This window comes from Protopterus annectens, chromosome 6.part0 (genome assembly GCF_019279795.1).
Source record: "Protopterus annectens isolate FY-2018-M chromosome 6.part0, PAN1.0, whole genome shotgun sequence".
In the NCBI taxonomy this organism is placed as follows: Eukaryota; Metazoa; Chordata; order Ceratodontiformes; family Protopteridae; genus Protopterus; species Protopterus annectens.
Window position 1 is genome coordinate 625,222,381 of NC_056737.1, and position 27,741 is coordinate 625,250,121.

General features: G+C 40.3%; 1 protein-coding gene across 3 annotated transcripts in view; it reads right to left on the bottom strand.

The window, feature by feature from the left end:
* MAP4K5 (mitogen-activated protein kinase kinase kinase kinase 5) overlaps positions 1-27,741 on the bottom strand; it is a 2,873,315-nt gene that overhangs the window by 2,067,326 nt on the left and 778,248 nt on the right. The gene's annotated exons all lie outside the window — the stretch shown is intronic.

Genomic DNA, 27,741 nt, shown 5'->3' on the forward strand with positions numbered 1-27,741 from the left:
ACTCAAGTGCAGTCTCTCCCTACCCTGTATTTTAACTATTTTCCTACAATTTGCTTAAATGCATATTAAGTGAAGTGAGTTCTTCCTTTTCTGCCAGGAAGAACAGCTCTACAAATAATCTACAAGTAACTCTATACAAGTTTAATCAGGAACAATGAAGAGCAAACAGATAAATGTATTTATGTATTTGCCATCTGATAACCAGGTAGATGGATTGGTTAACTGACCCTTTTCAGCCATAACCCAGACTGTAAAGCAGCAGGGTTACAACAGATGTAAAGAGAAAACACACATTAAGGAATATGCTAGTATGAATACAATAACTGAACTTGTAAGACAAGTACGGTCATTTACAGGGCTAACTGCAATGACTGTGAAGCATTTTATGTGGGGAAAATGCCCATCAAACTTAAAAGAAGGATTTCTGGCCATCTTTCTGAAATTAGAGCTAAATGCAAAAATAATGCACTGACTCGGCACCTGCAGCCACACAAAAGACACACTGGCTTTAAATTTCAAATTACTGACCATATGGACCTTTTGGAACTGGAAGGAGACATCCCTAATCTTTTAGAAAAATGTGAACTACAGTGGCAGCTGAAATTGAGCTCTTTTAGAAAACCAGGGGTTAATTATTATTGCTCCACAAAAAACATACTAGATTTCTAAAAAATGCCTCACTGTTTAAAAGACTATTAAAAGACTGATATGGGACTGATTACTGCTGACATTACTTACTTATATTGTGTTTAAAAACAAATATCAAACACTGTTTACTTCTATCAGTGCTAGCTCACATACTTCAGGTGGCTCATGTAGACATTAATTGTTTTTGATGGCTCCGCATTAAATGCTACTTTAGATTTTAAACTAAACACTTTTTGTTACATTTTTTCCTTTTAGGCAGTGAAAGTCTGACTGCACACAATGAGCATGGGCCTAATCTTTTTCTATTCTGTTTTAAAGGTTGCAAATACTCTTTGAGTGCAGTCTTACACTCTCTAATTGTTTTTTTAGCTAGATGCCACACTTTAACAGATCCCCATGGCCTTAGTGCTATATTTTTAGCATTTATATCTGTATTTTCAGCTTAGCAATTATTTTTATGTTTTTCATCCTACTGAGGTTTTCAGTTGTACATCTATACACATGTTCACATTAAGATTTGTTTCTGACACACAAACCTGATACGAAAGCAATCTTTGTTAAAAGTTGTATTTATTCTGGTAGATTTCGACTGGTAGATATTTCTGTTAGTCATTTTTAGTTAGTTTCCTAATTAATAAAGTTTTCATTAGTTGGTTAGCCCATACAAAGTGTTAATAAACTGATAGCAATTTGTCTATAGCTTTCTAGATTCAGTTGCAGTTAGCACAGTCTCTGATCACACTATGATGTTAAGGGGGAAGGGTGACTTGGATAAAGGAATGCTTTTAATGCTGTTATTGCTCTTAACAGAACCTCCATCTATAACTATCCCCTTGCTCCAAACAACCTGATTATATATACGGAATGCTTTTGATGCTTTTCATTACACATGACTAGGATCACTTGTTTATGTGTTTCAATAAAGGATATTTCATTTTTAACTCAACTGTGGACTACCTACGATTTTCTATTTGATTATTTTGGAGCATGTATTTTACAGTTATATTTTAACAGTTCAATTGTTATTAAGTGAACTAAGTTCATAACATGATTGGGAAGTGAACATCACACCCTCCACACTGCTTTCTTCTTGGCTTATATTGGAAAACTATAGATTATGACAAGATAAACAGAATGGCATTTACACAAAAGTATTTTAAGATAATTTGTTTCTTCAATGTAGGCATTTAAGGGGAGTTCCATGCAGGACTGAAATAATTCTTACACCTTCTGTTTGTTGTTTCCTTACATCATAAAGGAAGATGGTTATACTCAGCAAGTCCCAGCATAATGAAAGACTGTTTCATCAATGGCTGACCAAATGAGAAGTATGACTAAGGTCACTCTATCTCCTTGACTGTCTCTTATACAGTAACACTGTTCTCTGATAGTGAGTTCTGTTTTCAACGAGGAACACTACACACATTTAATGTTTAAAAGGACAGTGCTAAGGAGTACAGTAACTCTCTTCTCTGAATAGGTTAGCCTGTGAAAACCTTTTAGCAGGGCTCAGCAGTACGCATGTCTGGTCAGCTAACAGCAGACATCTGACATACCTCTCAACTGTTCAAATTTTTGCAGAATATCCAGATTTTTTCCTCAAAGTTTTGGTCAGTTCCTCATAAAATTTGTGGTTTTCAGGCAAATCACAGAGAAAAAGAAGTTATGTACCTACCATAGCGTTCCATGTTAGTTGTCTTCATTTCGCCTTCTTTCTTGCTTGTTGGGATCGGAGCCGATCCTCGGCTCTGACTCGGCCATCTTCTATAGCTCGAGAGCTGTTTACTGGCTCGAGGCTACCCCTTATCCCATGATGCCTAGCGCTAGCTACCCAGATCTCATTTGAAATAGCTATCCCCAGCCATAGCTATGGAATGAAACCCCTCCAAACAGAGGGTTAAACCTACCTGTTATAATCTCTAAGTCAGTAGAGGAAACAAACCAGAGAACACTCAGCCAGTGAAAGTTGAACTCCACTCGGTCCAATAGGACAGGGGGATGGAGGGGGGGGGGGTTTCAAGAAAGAAGGCGAGATGAAGACAACTAACATGGAACGTTATGGTAGGTACAAAACTTCTTTATGTTAAGTTGTCTATCTCGCCTTCGTTTCTTGCTTGTTGGGACAGTGTCACTAGCACCTACAATCCTGGGTGGCTCATTGGAACAGATTCTTCAGAACAGTGGAACCAAAGTTAGCTCTAAACCTGAAGACCATCTCTAACTTGTAATGAGAAATAAAGGTATGAGGAGTTGCCCACGTGGCAGCGGCACAGATAGAGTCCATGGGCAGCCTAGACTGGAAGACTACAGAGGTGGCCAAAGCCCTAGTAGAATGATCTTTCGGTTTGGTAGACAACTCTTTGTTTCTTAGTTGATAGATGAAGGTAATAATGTGAGACAACCACCTGGATAGGGTCACTTTGGAAACTGGAAGACCCTGTTTGCCCCTAGCAAAGGAAAGGAAAAGTTGGTCCGACTTTTTTATATCCTTCGTTCTATGCAGGTAAAAACGCAATCGTCTATGAACATCCAAAAGGTGTCATTTGTATTCTGCCTTGTTGGTGTGGTTAGGGAAAAACACAGGAAGGTCTACAGTTTGGTTTAGATTATTTTCTGAGCAGACTTTCGGAAGGAAGGAGGGATTAGCTCTCAGAGCTACCCTGTCCTTATGAAAAACTAAGTACGGAGGACGAACACTTAGTGCTTGAAGTTCCGAGACCCGTCTAGCTGAGGTAATAGCTACCAGAAAGAGAGTGTTCCAAGATAGAAACTTAATGGAGCAGGATGCTGCCAGTTCAAAAGTGGGCATAATCAAGGAGGTTAGTACCAAATTAAGGTCCCAAGGAGGAGGGGGATCTCTCACTGGGGGCCTAAGAAGAGTAGTCCCTCTGAGGAAGGCCTTACACAGTTTATGAGACATAATGTTTAGATTAGAAAACCCAACATGAAAGTTAGAGATGGCCACTAGTTGATCCCTGATTGTGGCAGAAGCGGACCCAGCATGAAAAACTCTGTTAGGAACTCCAAGATTTCGTGAACTGGGGCTGAAAAGGGATCTATGTTCCTAGCCTCTGCCCAACAAGAGAAACGTTTCCATTTGCTAGCATAAGTCTTCCTAGTAGCGGATTTGTGAGAGGAGACAATAATCTCACGCACAGCCAGGGAAATGCTGGGAAGCCTGGCTAGGGTTGGAATTGGATTAACCAAGCTGTGAGCTGGAGTGTTTGGAGGGATTGATGCAGCTCTCCTGACTGATGAATCAGCAGGTCTGGAATAGGATCCAGAGTCCAGGGCTGCTCGAGGAGGTAACAGTGCAGGAACGGAAACCATATCTGTCGAGGCCAGTAGGGGGCAATGAGGATCATTTTGCAACCCAACGGAATAGCTTTCTGTATGAGCTTGGGTATAAGAGGGAACGGCGGGAAGGCATAAAGAAGTCCCTGAGGCCAATCGTGGACTAGAGCATCTCTGGGAGGGTGACCGGGAAGCGGTAAAAGGGAGAAGTAGTTGCTGCATTTGCTGTTGAAGGGGGTGGCAAAAAGATCACAGCAAAGCTGTCCCCATTTGCGGAAGATCAGATCCGCAACTACCTGATTCAGAGACCACTCGTGAGGCATGAGAATAGCTCTACTGAGCCTGTCCGCTATGACGTTGGACTTCTCAGGGATGTGCGTCACAATCAGAAATTTTTGGGAGGAAATCGCCCACTGCCAGAGTCTGAGTGCTTCTCGACATAGGGGGTAGGACCTGGTTCCGCCCTGCTTGTTGATGTACCACACTACTGAGATGTTGTCCATTTGAATTGCAATTGTCCCGGAAGGGAGAGAGTCCTGAAGGGCTTGCAACACTAGGAGCACGGCTCTCATCACCAAGACATTTATGTGCAGATGGTACTCGTGAGGCTGCCAAGTGCCTTGGACTATTCTGTCCTGATAATGCCCCCCACCCTATCAGTGAGGCATCCATGGTCACTGTGGCAACCGGAGGAGGCTGGATGAATGGTCTGCCCTGCGACACTAGTAGGGAGACCATCCACCAGGAAAGGTGCCTTTTGCATGTTTCTGTAATCATGATCACGAGAGACATGGGGAGCTGTTGAAAGGACCACTGTGTGAAGAGAAGCCACTGAAGGATTCTCATGTGAAAACGGGCCAGAGGTATCAGAAGAATTGCCGCTGCCATAGAACCCAGAGTTTGAAGGACCAACCTGATTTGTATCCTTTTGCATTGCATGAGGATATGAACTTGCTGCCAAATTGTGGCCACTCTGTCTGGAGGTAGCCTTGCGGACATACTTCTTGTATCTAAAATCTGCTCCTATATAGGTAATAGATTGACAGGGCGATAAGGCAGATTTTTCTAAATTTATAGTAATGCCTAGCTGGGCACAAATTGTGATTGTATAGTCCCTGGCTTGAAGGGGTTGATGCCTGGTAGTAGAAGTAAGGAGCCAGTCGTCTAGATATGGAAACACCTGGAATCCTTGACGCCTCAGGTGAGACATGACTACTGCCATGCATTTGGTGAACACCCTGGGGGCTGTGGTGAGACCAAAGGGCAGAGCACTGAACTGGTAATGACTGGCTCCCAGCCGCAAGTGAAGGAATCTCCTGGAGTGCCTGTCCATTTTGATGTGATAGTATGCATCCTGAAGATCTATTGAGCACATCCAATTGTCCTGACCCAAAAAGGGTAGAATGGACTGTAGTGTGACCATCCGAAACCTTGTTCTTTGAACAGACTTGTTTAGTCTGCTGAGATTCAATACTGGTCTCCAGTCCCCTATCTTTTTTGGTACCAAAAAGAACCTTGAGTAAGTTCCGGATCCGTATTGGTCTGCTGGGACTTCCTGGATGACTCTTTTTTTCTAGCAGTCTTGAAACTTCTATGACTGCTTGGGCCCTCAGATTGGGTGGAACATCTGGAAGGGATTTGCTTGACGTTAAGGGGGGTTGAAAGAAGGGAATTATGTAGCCTCCGGATATGATTGAGTGTACCCATTTGTCTCGTGTTTTGCCAGGCTTTTGGGTACAGAGAAAGTCTTACCCAGACTGCCTCCAGAAGTGGGTAGCCGGGCAACCCTTCAGGGATGCTGGAAGGGCTTGTCAGAGAAGGATTCTCTGCTGACCTGGTTCTGCGGACCCCCTCTGCCCCGAGGGCGGCGTCTGTTGTTGTTGTTCCCTTCTCTGCCCCTGGAGGAAAAATCACTACGTGTGTCAGGCGAGCTTCCCTGGGATTTCGGAAACCACATTTTACCACTCTTCTGACCCTTGGGATATGGTCTGGAAGGAGTGGAAAAACGAACTCCCACAGCAGAGAGTCTTGCCTTCCTGTTCACACCTAGTCAGAGTGTCTTTCACCTGTGGTCCAAAAAGAAAGGAACCGTCAAAGGGAGTGTTGGTGAACGATGCTCTAAAGGCTTCCGCAAAATTACACGGCCGCATCCATGCATGTCTCCTGAGGGCCACGCCTGTACCTGTGGCTCTAATCGCACCATCGGCTGCATAGGAAATGAGCCTCATGGAGGAGTTAACTACCGAATTAAAGGTTGCCAGCTGAGAAGCCACTTTAACTTGAGCCCCTTCAGCTGATGGATCCTGGAGGGAATCTCTGAGCTCTTTCAGGAGATCCCTCTGACGCCGGGTAAAATGACATAAATAATTCAGTGACCTCATGGAAAAGGTCGCTGAAGCAAACATTTGCTTCCCTTATCTATCCATGGTCCTAGACTCTTTGTTAGGAGGATGGACAGAGGAAGAAGTTTCCGCTAACTCCTTTTTAGTAGATGCTGCTACCACCATGGCATCTACGGGAACACCTTTAGTAAGGAACTGTTTATCAGGGGGTGCAGTGATAAACTTGCCGGGTCTCCTCGGGGTTGGTTTCACTGTATCCGGGGCTGACCAAGCCCTTCGAGCCACCACTGACATTAGTGGATCGAAAGGCGGAGACACCCAGGAGGTGGAAGGTCGGGAAGTGAAAGCGTCCAGGAATACAGATTCGTCCTCGGTAGGGGCTAGGGCATTCCAGTTCCCTCTCTGCTTAAACATTTCTAGGATGTCCGAAAAGGAAACATCTTCAGAGGGGGATCTCGGGGACCCTTCCAGTTCATCCAAATCCATATCCAAAGTGACAGACTCGGGGGGAGTCAATGTGCTTCCTCTTGCACTTCCTCTTCCGAGGGGGCTCCTCTGAATGATCAGGGGAGGCCTCGGAAGAAGAGGAAACACCCAATGGGGTGCTCTGGAGCACCGGTTCCCCACGCTTGGGGTCTGGAGGAGGGCAGAGGTTGATGCAGGCACTACAGAGGACGGAGCCAGTGGGTTCGAAAGTGGAGCTGATTCAGAGGCCAGTACAGTCCTCATGACATCGAAGGCGTCCCTGCCACGATGCAGAGAAGGCTCCGGTTCCGAGGAAACCGGAATCCTCCTCCGCACCGAGGGAGACGGCTCCGAGGCCGATGTAGGAGCTGAGCTCACCTGCACCGATGCTCTGAGAAGGAGAACAGGGTCGGACAAGGGTCCGATGCCACTCACCCCCTCGGAGCCGACAAGGGAGTCTCTGCGCCCAGATCCCTTGATGGACGGCACCATCGAGGGGATCGGAGCCGACGACGGAACCGAAGGAGAAATGGTTATCGGTGCAGACGGTTCCACGATTCGAACCCCAAGAAACTCCGGCTCCAAGCTCAATGGAGTCGGAGGATGAACATTGCTGGAAGAGGTCGGAGCAGACACCTGTTGAGGAGGGCTGGACAACATTTTGGCCAGTGCCTGCGACTTCAACCACTCTCTCCACGTCATGATCTGAGAGCCTAGAGGACCGAGAAGAGTGGGAGGATCTATGACTGCGGTCACTCTGCAACAGGGGAGACCGAGGAGCCGAATGTATAGACTCTAGAGAAGGAGGCCTCGGCCTCTTGTTGGTCCGCAACGGCTTGGTCCAATGATGGCTCCGAGCTGGGAGCCGGCGATTTGGTCGGTTTAGGAGTTTTCACAGGCTGAGCCTTGGCCGGTGAATCCTGGGGCTTAAGAAGACACCTCAAAATAAGCTTATTTTTGCGCTCCTGCAGAACTCTTGGGCTGAATGCATGGCATACAGAACAAGAGTCCTGCAGGTGCACTGCGCCTAAGCAATAGACGCAAGAAGTGTGCCCATCTGTCAGAGACATTTTCTGACAGCATGAGTCACACTTCTTGAATCCAGACACCTTGGATTCTTTAGACATATCCCAACTAGAAGACACTACACTGAATTGTTTTTGGCCAGAAGGCCGAACAGCAAAAACTAAACCAGACACTAACCACAAAAAAAAAAAAAAAAACAAACACACAGTATACTACAGCTAAAGATAGTTTTTTTTTTTTTTTTTTTTGTTTTAACTAGGAGTCTCTAACTTAAATGGCTACGTAAGAAACAGAAGGAAGAAAAAGCTTAAACTAAAACGCTACCTGCAAAAGGGTAGGGAGAGGGAGAACTCTCTAATTTAAACAAGTTCTAAGGTGAAACTACAAATACACTAAACTACAACAACACTAGTTAATGACTATATTTTAAAGAATAAACTATCAGAAAAACCCTAATCTGACAGAAAAAAAGTTGAATAAAACTTATACGAGCCTGAGCCAGTAACAACGAACCTCGCAGCTGAAGCGGCAAACAAGATCTGGATAGCTAGCGCTAGGCATCATGGGATAAGGGGTAGCCTCAAGCCAGTAAACAGCTCTCGAGCTACAGAAGATGGCCGAGTCGGAGCCGAGGATCGGCTCCGATCCCAACAAGCAAGATACAAAGGCGAGATAGACAACTTAACATCTGAAGTTACTAAAACTCATTAAATAATGACAAGACATTTGAGTTTCAGACTTCATATCCTTCAGAAAATGCATGATAGCACAAAACTTGTTAGTCAGGTATCTTTCTATTTTTACAGCAATATATAAAATGTGTCCCTATTTTTGGGCCTTTGTCCAGATTTCTTGAGCTATGAGGGGTATGCTAGACTTTTTCTGCTGATCTGAACTTGTGTATCTATGCACTGGAATCCAGGATTATTAGCGATAGAATGTACTCAATTCTGGGAACAAGAATAGTGCTGGCTGTTGTGTGAAAGCATTTACTATATCTACGTGAGGTATAAAAAGATATGGACGGGTTAAGAGTGAGACAAAGATACTTTTATGTCACACCAGAGATTGTTTTATTTGTGTTGTCCTTTAGTAGAAGGGAGTAAGCCAGCTAGCTTTTGGGGAAAAAGCAAATAACATAGCAAGGCAAGGAGTTATTAACAAAATGACACTAAGATTGTTAGTCTAGCATGCCCTGCAGTGCAGAAATTAATCTTTTGTTTGCCACTTATTATTCATATTTTCATATTTGTGTTTATATTTTCAAAACTGAGAGAACTACATTTTACTGAGGTGTATGGTGGGGAACACCAATGTGAGAGACAGAACAATTCACTATCAGTGCTGCTTTAGATCACATTATACAGGAAATGTTGCTAGGTGTATGTTAGTAATTATGAAAATAAGCAACATTTCCAAATGTACTTGACACTTCAAAAACAAGTGACTTACAAACAGTTACATAACATCAGGTGAAACCTTAGATGTTACTGAAGAAAACTGTCTGATATTTGCACTGTAAGTTGCAATTCTTTAGAAATATCCAATTTGTACTGCATATTATACAACTAAACATGTTTTCATATTTTTGTAAATGTCTCAATAAACATGCACTTACATAAAAATGTCTTGTGATGTGAAAGCTTATGCCTGGTTAACAAAACTAACAATACATGTTTAGGCTGCATAATTTTCAAGACATGTTAATTTATTTGTGAAAGCTTAGCAAAAATACAATTTGGCATTTGTATGCATTATAATATATTACGAGTATTTATGGAAAACCCTATGAATGCACTCACTATTATCACTGTAAACAATTCTTAATGATAACATTATTTGTACAGTTGTAATAGCTTTTATTGTTCACAAAATATTTACATTTGTTTACCTTATTTTTTTTTAGTTTATTTTTCAGAAAACGTTCTGGAATGCAAGATGTGTGTAGTCTGTTAGAGGTGTGACATTCCATACCACATAGGTGCCAAAGAGCAGAGTATGCTAACCCAGATTTCAACAGCTCACACAAATAACAGGACAACTGGAGTATTTACCTGTACTGGATCCTGTTTTTTTAACCCAGCACCATATAGTAAATCTTATTCATTTTGCTATTTAAGAATTTCTGGTAGTAAGTTTTCTTGCTTCCTGGAAAAATCCTAACACTTAGTCAGAAACCTGGTGTCTAAAAAGGATCAGAGTCCACAATGTCAGGATGAGGGATGACAGGTTAGGTTGAAGTGGTCAGCATTTCTGTTTTGTGATCACATCTACTGTGGAGGGAAACTTCTGGTGATGGTCCTTGGCTAGGTGGAAGAGAAGGGGGAACCACGGCTAGGTGGAAGAGAAGGGGGAAACAATGCTGCCTTGGCCCTTAGGGAGTCTCCAGTAAAATCTCTGGGTGTTCCTTATGGATTTTTATTTAGATCACATGAGGAAGAGGAAGTGGAGGGAAGGCATATAAAAACCTTCACTCCTAAGGAAAGGACACTGGGTCTGTTTTCCAAGCTTGAGGACAGGAGGCACTGGTGCATAAAAGCAGAAGTTGTTTGTTATTGGTGGGGGCAAATACATCTATCTGTGGTACCACTCATTTGTAGACTATGTCTAGGAAGATCTCCCTTTTCAGCATCTATTTGAGATCTTCCCTTGATCTGCTTAGAAAGTCTTCCATGAAATTGTCCTGTAAAGGAATGTAAACTACTTTGGGAGAGAGGTTCGTTTTAGTGGCCTGCTCCTATACCAAGAGAGGTTATGTACCACATTATCATTATGTTGTAAGTGAACACTTGTATGGGACCCGGTTTTCAAGAATAGGAAAATATCTGCAGGGCTTGTATCAGTGCCCTCATCTCCTTAAGACTGACTTATTTGGCTATCATTCCTGAACTTTCAGGTTACTTGCCCATATTCCCCATGCATTCTCGGACATATCTGTCTGCAGCTCCTTTTGCAGTGTCTGCATTTTGACAGGTAGACTCCAGTTAAGTTTAATCTGTGATTTCCATCACAAGATCTCCTCTTTTAGGCAAGGTAGGAGAGGAATGTGTGTGTCCAGGGGATGAGAATGTTGGGACCAAGTGGATTTTAGGTACCACTAAGGGAGCTGACACAGGTGTCGGAATTAGAGATTTTTTTTTTTTTGTTTTGTTTTGTTTTCATGTTTTAGATGTCTTTTTTCTTGTCTGAGGACTTGTCTGCCTTCTTAAAGGATGAACAAGGGTAAGAAGCAGCAGCCGTAGACTTCCCAGAACACGATGACGGATCTTCTCATGTGGTGGGCTGTAGGAGACCCTTTACAAAAAGCTCTTTATCCTTAGGCTTCACAAACTGAACATGCTGCATCTAAGGCCCCTGTTCAATGTACACATTTCTCCTGCATGTTAGTTCAGCAGCTTGTCTGAACAAGCTATACATTTCTTAAAGCTAGATGGCTTACTCAACATTCTGTCTACACACACACACACACACATATATATATATATATATATATATATATATATACACACACACACATATATGGATCTACTTTTACATTACGAATTACCACTACACAGAACTACAAAATATCGAGACCGTCAAAGATTCAATTTGCTGAAACCTAAAAAGATCGAGTCACAGAATACCAAATTTTCAAAACTTTACAAGATTGCATCCCAAAACATCGAAAACCGGATAGCAAGCATTAACTATCGGGCAGCGCAGTGGTGCAGCGGTTAATGTTGTCGCCTCACAGCAAGAGGTTATCCGGTTCAATTCTCGGCTGGGGTGCCTTCTGTGCGGAGTTTGCACGTTCTCCCTGCATTCGCGTGGGTTTCTTCTGGGTACTCCGATTTTCTCCCACATTCCAAAGACATGCTTCTGGAGCATTTCTTCCTGGGCCTCCGCTGAAAACAGGGTCTGTAGAACCTAGTCGAACTTTCCCGGTTAACAAATGTTAAATAAATAAATAAATAAAACTTCCTAAACTCCAAGAATAAAAAACTGCAATTATTTTTCATTTCTCATGCTTTTGCAAGGGGGCCACCACAAATAAAATATACCAACTCCGAGGTTGTAAACCCTATGTTATTATGAGCAACAAACATTTATTGACATTTGTTAACCGGGTTAGTCCAACTGAAACTGCTTACACTATACAAACATACAGTAACGGCACTACTTCTGCATCTATCATTACTTATGAACTTACATTTTTTTCCAATTTAAAGAGGCGGAAGGCATGGCTGAAGGCAGGTAAAGGCTAGGACTGTGATAGTGAGGGTCGGAACTTTGAATGTTGGCAGTATGACTGGTAGTAGCATGCATCCTAGATTTGTTTTCTCTAACACAGTAAAGGGACAATACCTTAGAATTATGAGAATTTGCAAAGAAGACCTTAACAGGCAACAACAACTTAATGCCATGTATACCCTATTGTCAGATAGGGATTATCCTGTTTCTATGTTAAGTAGAATTAAGGAAATTGTTATGGATGTACCTAGAGATAAAAGTAACTACATCGGGGGAGTCACCAGTTATGCAGGAGGTAGACTGAATACAGGTAGAGCTATTAAAACTACTTTTATCACCAGATACACTCATGATAATAAAAACATCATTTATATCATTAATAAGAATTGGAAGGTACTTATTGCTGACCCAAAGATTCAGACTATAGTAGGAAATATCCCTTCTTTTACTTATAGAAATAGCAAGAATTTAAAAAGAATTTTATGTACTGAACACTATTCATGATGAATTTAATAAAAGCATCATTAGGCACTATGATAGGTTAGGTACTTATCCTTGTAATAAATGTAACATGTGCAAGTTTATTTCGAAGGAACAAGATTTTATTCATCCCATTATCAACTATAGATTCAAACCTAAAGTTCATGCTAGCTGCGAAGATGAAAATCTTATATATTTAGCAACTTGCACACGCTGTTCAGCGTTTTATGTAGGGATGACATCCAGGAAATTAAAAAACAGGATGTATAATCACATATATGACATAAAGAGAAATAAACAACAGAATGCATTGGCGAAACATATAAGTAGTTTTAAAGATCATATTTTTGAGTTCAGAGTATTACAACTGATAACCAAAAATAAGAGAGGGGGGAATAATAAGAATTACTTAGAATCTATTGAACTGTGTTGGATTTTCAAATTACGAGCGCATGTAGAACCTGGTTTAAACCAATTCATTAGTATTAAGACGGCATTAATTGCACGTAAATACCAGGAAATATAAGAATCATGTATATAAATATATTTCATTATTTATTTAGTATTATTATTTTTGTTTTTATATGGGTTTTGTCATTTCTATTTATTTTCTATGAATTTATCATTATTTTATGACTTCTTCATTCATATATATTACAGATATTTTATATATATTTTTATACATCAATATATATAAAATTTTTATATTTTTACACACACATTTATATATGTCCATACATTCTGTTACATATATTATATTGTATAGAAAACTATATTTTTAGCTTCATATGGCTCTAGGTTTTTCTTGACATAAGTGGTTATTATGAATGACTTGAGCTAACAGCATTGTAACAGTCACTATGACTACTTGCTTGATTTAAATGAATTACTTGATTGAATTTAATTAAGTGTAATTAGTTAGTATATTTAAAGACTGCTCTGTTGATTAGTAAATGAAATCTGATGAAGCGTGCAGCGTTTGGCACGTGAAAGCGCTCATTCTTGTCTACAATAAAACCTTGGAATTTTATGTGCATCGTAGTGGTGGTCTTGTCCTGTATTTTCGTCTTTGTTTGGTTTCTTTTCTGGAATCGAGACCTTTGGAGAGCAGCTGTACCTTGTTTTACTTCATGACTGGTATAGGGAGAGAGCTAGTTGATATGATGGACCGAAGGAAGGTTAGTATATTGTGTGTGCAAGAGACCAGATGGAAGGGGAGAAAGGCTAGGTGTATCGGAGGCGAGTTCAAATAATTTTATCATGGTGTGGATGGGAGGAAAAATGGAGTAGGCATTATCCTGAAGGAATAGTATGCTAAGAGTGTTTTGGAGGTGAAAAGAGTGACGGATAGAGTGATGTTTATGAAGCTGGAAATTGATGGTGTAATGATAAATGATGTTAGTGCATATGCTCCACAAGTTGGGTGTGCGATGGATGAGAAAGAAAAATTTTGGAGCGAGTTGGATGAAGTGGTGATGACTGTATCCAAGGGTGAGAGACTGGTGATTGGAGCAGATTGAAATGGGCATGTTGGTGAAGGGAACAGAGGGGATGAGGACGTGATGGGTAGGTATGGTGTTAAGCAAAGGAATGCAGAAGGTCAGATGGTAGTGGATTTTGCCTAAAGGATGGACATGGCTGTGTTGAATACGTATTTTAACAAGAGGGAGGAGCGTAGGGTGACATACAAGAGTGGAGGAAGATGCACACAGGTGGATTATATCTTATGTAGAAGGGCCAGTCTGAAGGAGATTGGAGACTGTAAAGTGGTAGCAGGGGAAAGTATAGTTAGGCAGCATAGGATGGTGGTTTGTAGGATGACATTGGTGATCAAGAAGAGGAGGATGAGTGTGAGGGCAGCACCAAGGATCAAATGGTGGAAATTGAAAAATGGTAATTGTGAGGTGATGTTCAAGGAAGAGTTAAGACAGGCACTGGGTGGCAGTGAAGAGTTACTGAATAGCTGGGTAACTACAGTAGAGCTAGTAAGAAAGATGGCTAGAAAGGTGCTTGGTGTGACATCTGGAAAGAGGTGGAATGAAGAAATACAGGAGAGTATACAGAGAAAGAGGTTGGCGAAGAAGAAGTGGGATTGTCAGAGAGATGAAGAAAGTAGACAAGACTATAAGGAGATGAGGTGCATGGCAAAGAGAGAGGTGGTGAAGGCTAAGGATAAGGCATATGACAAGTTGTATAAAAGGTTGGACACTAAGGAGGGAGAAAAGGACCTGTACCAATTGGCTAGACAGAGGGACCGAGCTAGTAAAGATGTGCAGCAGGTAAGGGTGATAAAGGATAATGAGGGAAACGTATTCACAAGCGAGGAGAGTGTGCTGAGCAGATGGAAAGAGTACTTTGAGGGGTTGATGAATGAAGAGAATAAGAGGGAGAGAAGGTTGGATGATGTGCGGATAGTGAATCATGACATGCAGTGGATTAGCAAGGAGGAAGTAAGGATAGCTATGAAGAGGATGAAGAACTGAAAGGCTGTTGTTCCAGATGACATACCTGTGGAAGCATGGAGGTGTTTAGGTGAAATGGCAGTGGAGTTTTTAACTAGATTGCTTAATGAAATCTTGGAAAGTGAGAGGATGCCTGAGGAATGGAGAAAAAGTGTTTTGGTACCGATTTTTAAGAATAAGGGTGATGTGCAGAGCTGTAGTAACTACAGAAGGATTAAACTGATCAGTCACAGCATGAAGTTATGGGAAAGAGTAGTGGAAGCTAGGTTAAAAAGGGAGGTGATGATTAATGATCAGCAGTATGGTTTCATGCCAGGAAAGAGGACTACAGATGCGATGTTTGCTTTGAGAGTGTTGATGGAGAAGTACAGAGAATGTCAGAAGGAGTTGCATTGTGTCTTTGTGGATTTAGAGAAAGCATATCACAGGGTGCCTAGAGAGGAGTTGTGGTATTGTATGAGGAAGTCTGGAGCATCAGAGAAGTATGTAAGAGTGGTACAGGATATGTACGAGGGTAGTGCGACAGCGGCGAGGTCTACGGTGGGAGTGACGGATGCGTTTAAGGTGGAGGTGGGATTACAACAAGTTTCAGCTCTGAGCCTTTTCTTATTTGTAATGGTGATGGACAGGTTGACAGACGAGATCAGACAGGAGTCCCCGTGGACTATGATGTTTGCAGATGACATTGTGATCTGTAGTGAGAGTAGGAAACAGGTGGAGGAGACCCTGGAGAGGTGGAGAAATGCTCTAGAGAGAAGAGGAATGAAGGTCAGCAGGACTAAGACAGAATATATGTGTGTGAATGAGAGGGAGGATAGAGGAATGGTGAGGATGCAGGGAGTAGAGGTGGCGAAGGTTGATGAGTTTAAATACTTGGGATCAACAGTTCAGAATAATGGTGAGTGTGGACGAGAGTACAGACAGGATGGAGTGGGTGGAGAAGAGTGTCAGGAGTGATTTGTGACAGGACACGAGTACCAGTAAGAGTGAAAGGGAAGGCCTACAAGAGGGTAGTGAGACCAGCTATGTTATATGGGTTTGAGACATTGGCATTGACAAAAAGGCAGGAGTCAGACCTTGATGTGGCAGAGCTGAAGATGTTAAGATTTGCACTGGGTGTGACAAGGATGGACAGGATTAGGAATAAGTATATTAGAGGGTCAGCCCAGGTTGGAAGGTTTGGAGACAAAGCCAGAGAGGCAAGATTACGTTGGTTTGGACATGTGCTGAGGAGGGATGCAGAGTATAGCGGGAAAAAGATGCTAACGATGAAGCTGCCAGGTAATAGGAAAAGAGGAAGGCCTATGATAAGGTTTATGGATGTGGTGAGAGAGGACATGCAGGTGGTTGGTGTGACAGAGCAAGATGCAGACGACAGGAAGAAATGGAAACAGCTGATCTGCTGTGACGACCCCTGATGGGAGCAGCCAAAAAAAGAAGAGTTCTCTACTGAACACATACCTGTCATATATTAGAACTTGTTTTTCATTTTCAAACTTTAAAATTCCCAAAACTTCTCCAGTGATACCAGCAGCTTGCAACAAAACATCCACCATATTGTTTTTTACGTGCCTGCTATAACATCTTAAAGGGACAATGCAGTACTTCATCAAATACTATTCAACTAATACAATACATGTTGGCATTCTGTGACTCTATCTTTTTAGGTTTCAGTAAATTCATTCTTCAACTTTACAGTCTCGATATTTTGTAGTTCCATGTAGTGGTAATTCATGATTTAAAAGTAGATCCATATATATATATATATATATATATATGTATATATATATATATATATATATATATATATATATATATATATATGTGTGTGTGTGTGTGTGTGTATATACACACACATATATATATATATATATATATATATATATATATATATATATATATATATATATATATATACATACATATGATGAAATAACCACCAAAAGGAAGCAGCAATTCAATCAATGTAAAGGCTTTCTCCAGTTAATAGTCCAAGCGTCAATGCTGAGTTAAAATTTATTTATTTCAAAAACAAAATGTGAGCGCTTTCACAGAGATACTCTCTGCTTCTTCAGACATTACAAAAACAAGCAGCCATCATCAGTTACATAGCAAACATCAATCAAGCAATGATTCAATTAACCAAAGTAGCTGCAATCTTAAAATTACTACTTAGTTGTACTGTTAAAACAGCCTGCGTCTGTAAAAACCTAAAGAACACATTAGAGAGCAAAATATCCTATATGAAACTTAACAAAAATGTACACCAAATAGAACAAAAACATAAACATTACAATAATAAATAGCTTTAAAATAAATTTATATGAAACCCTTAAAATATAAGTCATAAGCCCATCTACCGGAGAACCGGCTTAATAGTAACACTTTCATTTAAACCCCTCCCCCTACGAGCTGCCAGTCTAAAGATCCATTTTAACTCAGCCTGTTCTGTTAGATTAACAATATCACCCAACCTAATGTTAGGAGATTGTACATGCAATACTTGATAATAAAATATATGGTCGGATCCTTCTAGAAGTGTATGCTTAGCTAGTGCACTACAGTCTTGCTTCCTTTCCAAACAGTATACGTGGTCTCTAATACTCTCTCTTAATGATCTGTTTGTTTTACCAACATCGTATTTAAAACACTTGCCACAGTGTGCAACATACACAATATTGCGCGTGTTGCAAGTACTGTGATTCCTCAATTCCCATAGATATCCTGTATCCGGGTTCTTAAAGAAACGGGATTCATCTATAAATATACATTGTGGACAACTACCACATTTCTTTGTGCCAAATCGCACAAAATTTTCCACTGACGATGGGCAAGCACCTATATTCCTATAGCAAAGATGTTGCTTTAAACATTTCATATTTTTGTAAGTAAACAATGGTTTATCTCACACTAAGTTTCTTGTTTTTTCATCAACCAATAAAATATTTCAGCTAGCCAATATAGCTTGTTTAATCTTATCTGTGTTGCTACCAAATGGTAGCAGCACTGATAAAAATCTCTTAGAGCCAGTGGCTGGAACAGTTTCTATATTTTTCTCTGAGAAATAGGGTTTGGCTCTAGTGCCCCTCATCCCCGATACTTCAGCGTATCTCTCAACTATAAGTTTCTCCTCATAGCCTCTGGACAAAAAAATCTGATTTTAGCCTATCCAACTCATCTTGTAATCTCATTTCCTCACAACACAATCGTGATGTTCTAATTGCCTGCCCTTTCACAATATTCCCAAATATGGATGGATTGTGCATGCTATTCCTATGCAAAAAATAAGCTCTGTAACAAGCCTTCCTGTAAACAGTGGTTTTAAACTCAGAACCCTCTTTGTACACAGATACATCCAAAAAATCAATGCTTTTCCAAGAATGTGTTACAGTAAATCTAAGAAATGAGCTACTGCTATTCAAGTTCATATGAAAGGACATGAGACTATCCACAGTGCCATGCCAAATGAAAAAAAGATCATCCACAAAACGCCTATAAAACAGAATTTGGTCATTACCCAGCAAATGGTGCCTTTCCCATGCTACCATGACCAAATTTGCATAAGCGTTAGCACAGCTAGTGCCCATCGCAATCCCTTTCTTCTGTAAATAGCAACCTTCATCAAAGAAAAACACATTATTCTCCAAAACAGTTTCAAGTAATAGAGTAATAAAGTCTGCTTTAACAACATCAACTAAACCACTATCCAAAAACAATTCCCTAACCATCTTAATTCCATTTTCATTAGGAATGCAAGTGAACAATGATTCTACAACCATTGTGACTAATAATAGATCTTGTATTGAGTCAACATTCCTAGCAAAATCATATAGTTCTGATAGGAACTGTTCAGTGTCCCTTAATACATAGGTATACCTCTGAAGTACTTGTTTTAATTCAAAATCTAAATATATAGGCATTGGCTCAGTGAGCCAACCCGCTCCAGCTACAATGGGCCTAAAAGCAGGTTGCAAAGGATTCTTATGTATTTTGGGAAGCACATACATTCTAGGTATTACTGGATGCTCAACCAAGAAATAATTACATAACTCATCATTCAACAGACCCAAACCTTTGCATTCATGAAACATTCTATGCAGACTTATATGAATATCCTTCACTAAGTCAGGAGAGATCCTGATATAAGCATCAGTGTTTATATCAGGGTCTCTGATATAAGCACTGATGCTTATATCAGGGCCTCTGATATAAGCATCAGTGCTCAACATTTTTGTTATAGTCTCTTTATAATGCACACTATCCATGACAACAATCGGGCCTCCTTTGTCAGCAGGTCGTATAGCAATGTTCATATTCTGTTTCAAATCATGCAGTGCTGACTTTTCTTCCGTTGTTAAATTACTGACATTAGTTCTTTGGAAGGTCTCAAAACCTCCATACAAGTCATTTTCCACTGCTTTAACAAATAAATCAACATTTGCTGGAAGATGAGGCATAAAACTACTTCTTCGCTTAAACGAATGAAGTTCATTTGAAGAGGTATCCCCAAACACTAACTTCAATGCCAAATTACGAGCAAAGACTTTTACAGCTAAGATTGCATCACTTATATCAATGTTAGTTGAGGGAATAAAACTAGTCCCTTTGTTCAACAAGTTAATCTCATGTCTTGACAACCTATACTTCGAAATATTCCATACTAGGTTGCCTGATTCCAAAGTTTTGTTAATGTATATACCTGCTGAACATGTGGCAGCTCCCGCCGTTTCTGCAATCTCGGCTCGTCCATATCGAGCGACCTCTTCCTCCCTGTTCTTATCGGGAGGGGGACAGATGGAAAATTTACAACAGGTGCCTTTTCCACTGGTATTTTATGCCTAACATCTAAATTAGGATGAAGCGAGCCTTCAGTTGCCTCTTGTTGTTTAAGTCCTGTCATGGATTCTACCGATATGAACAGGAACAGCGCACGAGTCCTAGGTCTGAAGAGGTGGGGCAAAGGAGAGTAGTGGTTGAGGAAATAATATCAGAAAACGGACTTGAATGTTCAAGATAACCCCTGTTCACCAAAGTTACCACTTTCTGTACATTCTACACCGGTAGAATCCATGACAGCACTTAAACAACAAGAGGCAACTGAAGGCTCGCTTCGCCCTAATTTAGATGTTAGGCGTAAAATACCAGTGGAAAAGGCGCCTATTGTAAATTTTCCATATGTCCCCCTCCCGATAAGAACAGGGAGGAAGAGGTTGCTCGATATGGATGAGCCGAGATTGCAGAAACGGCGGGTGCCGCCGCATGTTCAGCAGGTATGTACATTAACAAAACTTTGGAATCAGGCAACCTAGTATGGAATATTTCGAAGTATAGGTTGTCAAGACATGAGATTAACTTGTTGAACAAAGGGACTAGTTTTATTCCCTCAACTAACATTGATATAAGTGATGCAATCTTAGCTGTAAAAGTCTTTGCTCGTAATTTGGCATTGAAGTTAGTGTTTGGGGATACCTCTTCAAATGAACTTCATTCGTTTAAGCGAAGAAGTAGTTTTATGCCTCATCTTCCAGCAAATGTTGATTTATTTGTTAAAGCTGTGGAAAATGACTTATATGGAGGTTTTGAGACCTTCCAAAGAACTAATGTCAGTAATTTAACAACGGAAGAAAAGTCAGCACTGCATGATTTGAAACAGAATATGAACATTGCTATACGACCTGCTGACAAAGGAGGCCCGATTGTTGTCATGGACAGTGTGTATTATAAAGAGACTATGACAAAAATGTTGAGCACTGATGCTTTTATCAGGGTCTCTCCTGACAGTGCAGGATATTCATATAAGTCTGCATAGAATGTTTCAAGAATGCAAAGGTTTGGGTCTGTTGAATGATGAGTTATGTAATTATTTCTTGGCTGAGCATCCAGTAATACCTAGAATGTATGGGCTTCCCAAAATACATAAGAATCCTTTGCAACCTGCTTTCAGGCCCATTGTAGCTGGAGCGGGTTGGCTCACTGAGCCAATGTCTATATATTTAGATTTTGAATTAAAACAAGTACTTCAGAGGTATACCTATGTATTAAGGGACACTGAAGAGTTTCTATCAGAACTATATGATTTTGCTAGGAATGTTGACTCAATACAAGATCTATTATTAGTCACAATGGATGTAGAATCATTGTTCACTTGCATTCCTAATGAAAATGGAATTAAGATGGATAGGGAATTGTTTTTGGATAGTGGTTTAGTTGATGTTGTTAAAGCAGACTTTATTACTCTATTACTTGAAACAGTTTTGGAGAATAATGTGTTTTTCGTTGATGAAGGTTGCTATTTACAGAAGAAAGGGATTGCGATGGGCACTAGCTGTGCTAACGCTTATGCAAATTTGGTCATGGTAGCATGGGAAAGGCACCATTTGCTAGGTAATGACCAAATTCTGTTTTATATGCGTTTTGTGGATGATCTTTTTTTCATTTGGCATGGCACTGTGGATAGTCTCATGTCCTTTCATATGAACTTGAATAGCAGTAGCTCATTTCTTAGATTTACTGCAAAACATTCTTGGAAAAGCATTGATTTTTTGGATATATCTGTGTACAAACAGGGTTCTGAGTTTAAAACCACTGTTTACAGGAAGGCTTGTTATAGAGCTTCTTTTTTGCATAGGAATAGCATGCACAATCCATCCATATTTGGGAATATTGTGAAAGGGCAGGCAATTAGAACATCACTATTGTGTTGTGAGGAAATGAAATTGCAAGATGAGTTGGATAGGCTAAAATCAGATTTTTTGTCCAGTGGCTATGAGGAGAAACTTATAGTTGAGAGATACGCTGAAGTATCGGGGATGAGGGACACTAGAGCCAAACCCTATTTCTCAGAGAAAAATATAGAAACTGTTCCAGCCACTGGCTCTAAGAGATCTTTATCAGTGCTGCTACCATTTGGTAGCAACACAGGTAAGATTAAACAAGCTATATTGGCTAGCTGGAATATTTTATTGATTGATGAAAAAACAAGAAACTTAGTGGGAGATAAACCATTGTTTACTTACAAAAATATGAAATGTTTAAAGCAACATCTTTGCTATAGAAATATAGGTGCTTGCCCATCATCAGTGGAAAATTTTGTGCCATTTGGCACAAAGAAATGTGGTAGTTGTCCGCAATGTATATTTATAGTTGAATCCCGTTTCTTTAAGAACCCGGATACAGGATATCTATGGGAATGGAGGAATCACAGTACTTGCAACACGCGCAATATTGTGTATGTTGCACACTGTGGCAAGTGTTTTAAAGACTATGTTGGTAAAACCAACAGATCATTAAGAGAGAGGATTAGAGACTACGTATACTGTTTGGAAAGGAAGCAAGACTGTAGTGCGCTAGCGAAGCATACACTTCTAGAAGGATACAACCATATATTTTACTATCAAGTATTGCATGTACAATCTCCTAACATTAGGTTGGGTGATATTGTTAATCTAACAGAACAGACTGAGTTAAAATGGATCTTTAGACTGGCAGCACATAGGGGGAGGGGGTTAAATGAAAGTGTTACTATTAAGCCGGTTCTTAAAGCCAGAGCCCTCCGGTAGATGGGCTTATGACTTATATTTTAAGGGTTTCATATAAATTTGTTTTAAAGCCATTTATTATTGTAATGTTTATGTTTTTGTTCTATTTGGTGTACATTTTTGTTAAGTTTCATATAGGATATTTTGCTATCTAATGTGTTCTTTAGGTTTTTACAGACGCAGGCTGTTTTAACAGTACTACTAAGTAGTAATTTTAAGACTGCAGCTAATTTGGTTAATTGAATCATTGCTTGATTGATGTTTGCTATATAACTGATGATGGCTGCTTGTTTTTGTAATGTCTGAAGAAGCGGAGAGCATCTCTGCGAAAGCGCTCATTTTGTTTTTGAAATAAAGAAATTTTAACTCAGCACTGACGCTTGGACTATTAGTTGGAGAAAGCCTTTACATTGATTGAATTGCTGCTTCCTTTTGGTGGTTATTTCATCATTTTTTGTGGGATTTATCGTTTTTTGTGGATATATATATATATATATATATATATAATATAGATAGATATAGATATATATAAAACACCATTGACATAAATAACTCCAAAAGAATTATAACAGTAATAACAAGCTAAGGAAGAAGTTTTTTCCCTAGAAAAATCCCAAACAAAAGAGTGAGGAAAAAAACACAGGGAGGTATAATAAAGCTTAAAAGCTAGAAATAGTGAAGTAAAAGCTATTTATCCAACAAGAAGTTCTGATTTTAATATCCTATCTCTCCCTAACCACCAAGATATGTCATGTTCTACTGGTGGCAAATGAGATCTTAGGTAGCTCACCCTTCTCACAATGATTAAGCGTAGGGGTGGAGGCTAAGCATCAGATACAAAGCTTGGAAGTGGCTGTAGTCAGATCAGATCTGAGACCTGTCTGCTGAGAAATGGACAGAAAAGGCAACATTAGATATATTAATATGATGATGCATTTTGAATGGGAATCAAAGCAAATTTCTGAAGTTCAAAAGAGTTTAAGCTATTGCAGCAGTGAACCTTATGAAGAATATCTTTGTCTTTTTTACATAAATGATTTAAGCCTGTTAAGTCAAAATGGATCCAGAGGTCCTTTCTTTCCTTTGGAAATAAAACAAATCTGGAGTAGACACTGATCTTTGTGGTCTGGTAGGACCTCTTGGATGACTCTTTTTAGAAGAAGTTCAGAAATCTCTGGTTTCACTGTTTTTTTTTCCCCTGGGAGAGGCAGGGATGACTGCCTGGGAGTTGATATAAAATGAATTGTGTAGCTTCTAGATACGATGCTCTTGTGATAGCTGTCTTGCATGATTGGTCAACCATAATTCCAGGTGAAAAGACAGTTGATTCCTACCTTCCTACCTCCAAAATGGAACAGTCCTGCAAGGTTTCCAGGATGTTAGGGCAACATTCCAAAAAAAGGACCCTGAAGCACTAATTTGGTGGACCCCTTCTGCCACTGGAGCATCATCCACAAAAGGGACCCTCTTTCCCACAGAAGGGCCAGTCTGTAAAGTAATAAAAAGAAAGATAGGTCTTTTTAAACCAAAGTGCTTTAGTAACCACTAGGGTTCCTAAAAAAAAAAAAAGGTCTTCTGAGGGGTCTGAAAGTGTAAGACAATGGCAAATATGGTCTTCCCTTCCTGCTCATTTTCAGCACCCTTTCTTTAACTATGGGTTCAAATTGTGAGGATCTACCTTAAGGGGCATCTCCTAAGAACACATTAAGGATGCCTGCAAAGCTGCAGTGACACAGCCAAGCATGCAATACATAATACTGGTGCCCACTGTTCTAAATGCTCTATCCTTCACATAATGTAGCAATCTCATGGATAAGTTGGCAATGGACAGCAAAGTAGCCACCTGGGTCACTTCCTGGTATCTGGGGTAGAACGTCTTAGCACAGAGTTAAGTGCTAGTGCTGCCAGGCCTTTCTAGAACCTCATCATATAGGTTAGGTAGTTAAGATCTCAAAGGGAGAAAGCTCCTGAGGCATAAGAACACTTTCTCATTTGATCCATCATCCTAGAGTCTTTGTTAGGAGGATGGACTTAAAGCTTTCCTCAGGAATTTCTTTCTTAGTGGTTGCTGCCACAGCAACAGAATCCACAACAGGAGCCTTGCATCAATGTGGTATGTATTTGGGCAGGTATAAAACTTTACTGGGTATGCACTCAGTGACATCAGGCTCCCACCATGCCCTCTCCAACATTGGGTTGATTATTCAATTGGTAGAAAGAACTGCTCAGAAGTAGAGAGGGCAGACCTGAACACACTGTCATCCAAGGAAGCAGGGTCAGTAGGCAAATTACCCCTCTGACACACTATGTGAAGATAGGTGAAGGCTGCCAGCCTAGTCATACAGAATTTTGTAGATAATTCTGTCATTTGTAAATATTAATGTAAGCGACAGGCTTGTTCTCTTAAATGTGAAAAGACTGCATTGGATATTGAACTGCAAAAATGTAACAAAAGTGCACTCTGTTGTAAGAAGGCTAAGTCAAGCATTTTATGACCATCTTTGATGTCAAAATTCAGAGCCAATATGTCTAGAGGGAGGCATCCTGCCTGTAGTTTTAAGATCAGAGTTAATGGCTTGAATTTGCATGTATAAATGTCATTTATTGCTCTGGTTTCTGACCAGGTGTAAAGAACGTAAATGTAGATTCTGTTAGCCTGGGAACACCAGAGAAGTGTGAAGAATAATGTCATGCGAAGCAGCTCTGTGTTATCAATTTAGAGAGAGAGAATCAGAGAGCTCTGAGCATTTTTGTCTTGAGAGCATCCAATACCACCAGTGCTGTCTTGCTCTAGATGTAAGTTATTCAGAACTATGTTTTCTCTTGGAAATAGCTAGGAAATAGGAAGATTAGACTAGTTATTAGACTAGTTTGTTTTCTGTGATGTTAGAACTTTTCTACTGTATTATTTTAAGTATTTCTCTGTGATCTCTGAACTCTTGACTAGCACTGTGTAGTAAGAAGTATTGTCTTGTGTTTTTATTCTTTATTATTAAATATTTTACAAACTTTTCAACTGTGGCTGTTTTGTGCAGAGATAATTTAAGCTCTATTGCATGTATATAGTGATACTGTACCAACTCATTCCAAATAAGACTTGACTGTTAGGTTGCACTTACCATTTGGATAATAATATTGCACAGTAATAATTGGACACCCTTCTAAGGGCTTTTGAGTAGCTGATAAATATTAGCTGGGTGATGGCAGTGATTTCGACCATATAGTCTGGGTAAAAGGGGCACAGCTGGAGAACCTGTGCCAGCATTCCCCAGGAGTGTCTGTGTGGTTGCATAAACTCTTATCTCAAAGTGTGTGTGCCAGCTACTTGGACAGGGACACGAAGCACTGGTTGGACAGAGAGGGTGCTGGAGGTTTTAGCTTACCCACTATGTTGAGATCTGGACCCTATAGCTGCACCAGTGGGGAGTCTTATTGGGGACCTGGAGAGAAAGGGAGAAACCAGCCCCAGACTGACCGTGATCTCTGTGTGCTGTTAAGGGAAACTGTACTTTAATGTTTGTATTATGCATTATCTTTTCCCTATATGGACACCGCTAACTGGTTTTAGTGGTGAGGATTGAGGCTCCTTGACTGCTGGGCCACTGCATGAGCGTCACACACTAATTCAAAAATCTCCCCAAATTTGGGATCTTCAGGAGGAGAATGGCGGAACCTCCCGCTTCATTGAGGTCTGTGTCAGATGAATATTTCCTAAGGGGTTTCAGAATTGAGAGCTTTGGTAAAGATGGCTTCTAGTCTCATAAGAAGGTGAAGGTTTCAGAACCTAAGAAGAAGCATGGGAGGACCCTTGTTTTTTCTTTTCACCTCACTACTTCCATTCTTATCAATTTGCTTGTCCCCAGAATTAAAAGGAAGAAGAAACTTTTGAATCAACTTATCACAGCATTTCAGCACAGAACAAGGTCCATATGCCTTGCAGATGTCACATGAGGCCTGGAGATGCTCTGGCCCTGGATATACAACCTGCATGTCATGGGACACAATCTTGTCTCCACACTTGAAAACTCAAAGCCTTTTCCATGTTAGTAAAGAAAAATCACCACAGTAAAGCACTACAAAAAAAAAAAAAAAACACAGCAGCAGCAAGTATAACACTAGTAGCAAATAAAGAATAGAAAAGAAAACAGACTAAGAACAATACAGTATATGGATAGCATCAGAGCAGAGAAGTATTTGAATACTATCAGAAACAAATATCTGAAATACAGTAATGGCCAGAAAAATAACATCACCTACCATTTTTCAACAAAATGGGCTGTAATGTTCGCAATATGTTAATTTTACATTACGTGTATATATATTCTTCACTTTTTTGAGCGTTTCCTGTTAACACAGTTTTGCTTGTCTGCAATGATTTTTACTGAAAAATGTATGAGGATTGATAAATTTATGTATATGATCTGTACTGGCTAGAATGGGTAGAAAACATGACATAAGCGACTTTAAAAAGGGGCAAGTTATAGCACTGCACTCCAAAGGCTATTGCCAACAGGCTATTGCTAAAAGTTTGGCTATTTTGCGATGTGGAGTACAATACCATCCATGTCGTGCTAACTGTGGCCGCTATCACAAGACATCACTCAGAGATGACAGATCTCTGAAGAGCATTGTTACTTAAAGTCCTCACACTTCATCTGCTTGAATAGCTCATCTGGCTAAAGAACAGGGAATTAATATCAGTTCCAGAATAGTTAGATAATAAGTAGAAGAAGAGTTTAATCTAGTGGAAAGAAGACCGGCTAAGAAACTGCTGATGACAAAAGTGCAGCTTCGAGATCAGATAAACTTTTGTCATGCCTTGAAAGACAAGTCTGCAGAGTGGTGAAAACAAGTGCTGTTTACTGTTAAAATTACATTTCAGCAAATGTGAGGGTCAGGCTACAATTATACGAGATGACCTGCTGGTGAATGCCTGAATCCAAAGTATATGATTAAGTCAGTCAGGCACCTTCCATCCCTTATGGTATGGGGAGCCATCTCAATGAAAGGGCTTTGCGGAACTCACATATTCGACAAAGGTGAAAAAGTGAATGCTGCGAAGTATATTTCTGTGCTGAACTCAAAAGTAAAACCCCATATGAACATTTCTGAAACAACAATACTTCAGCAGGATTCGGCTCCGTGCCATACTGCCAAGACAGTCAAAAAACAGTTTGTCGACAACCACATTCAGCTCCTTCCAAGCTGCACATCAAATTCGCCAGATCTCAATATCACAGAGAATTGCTGGAA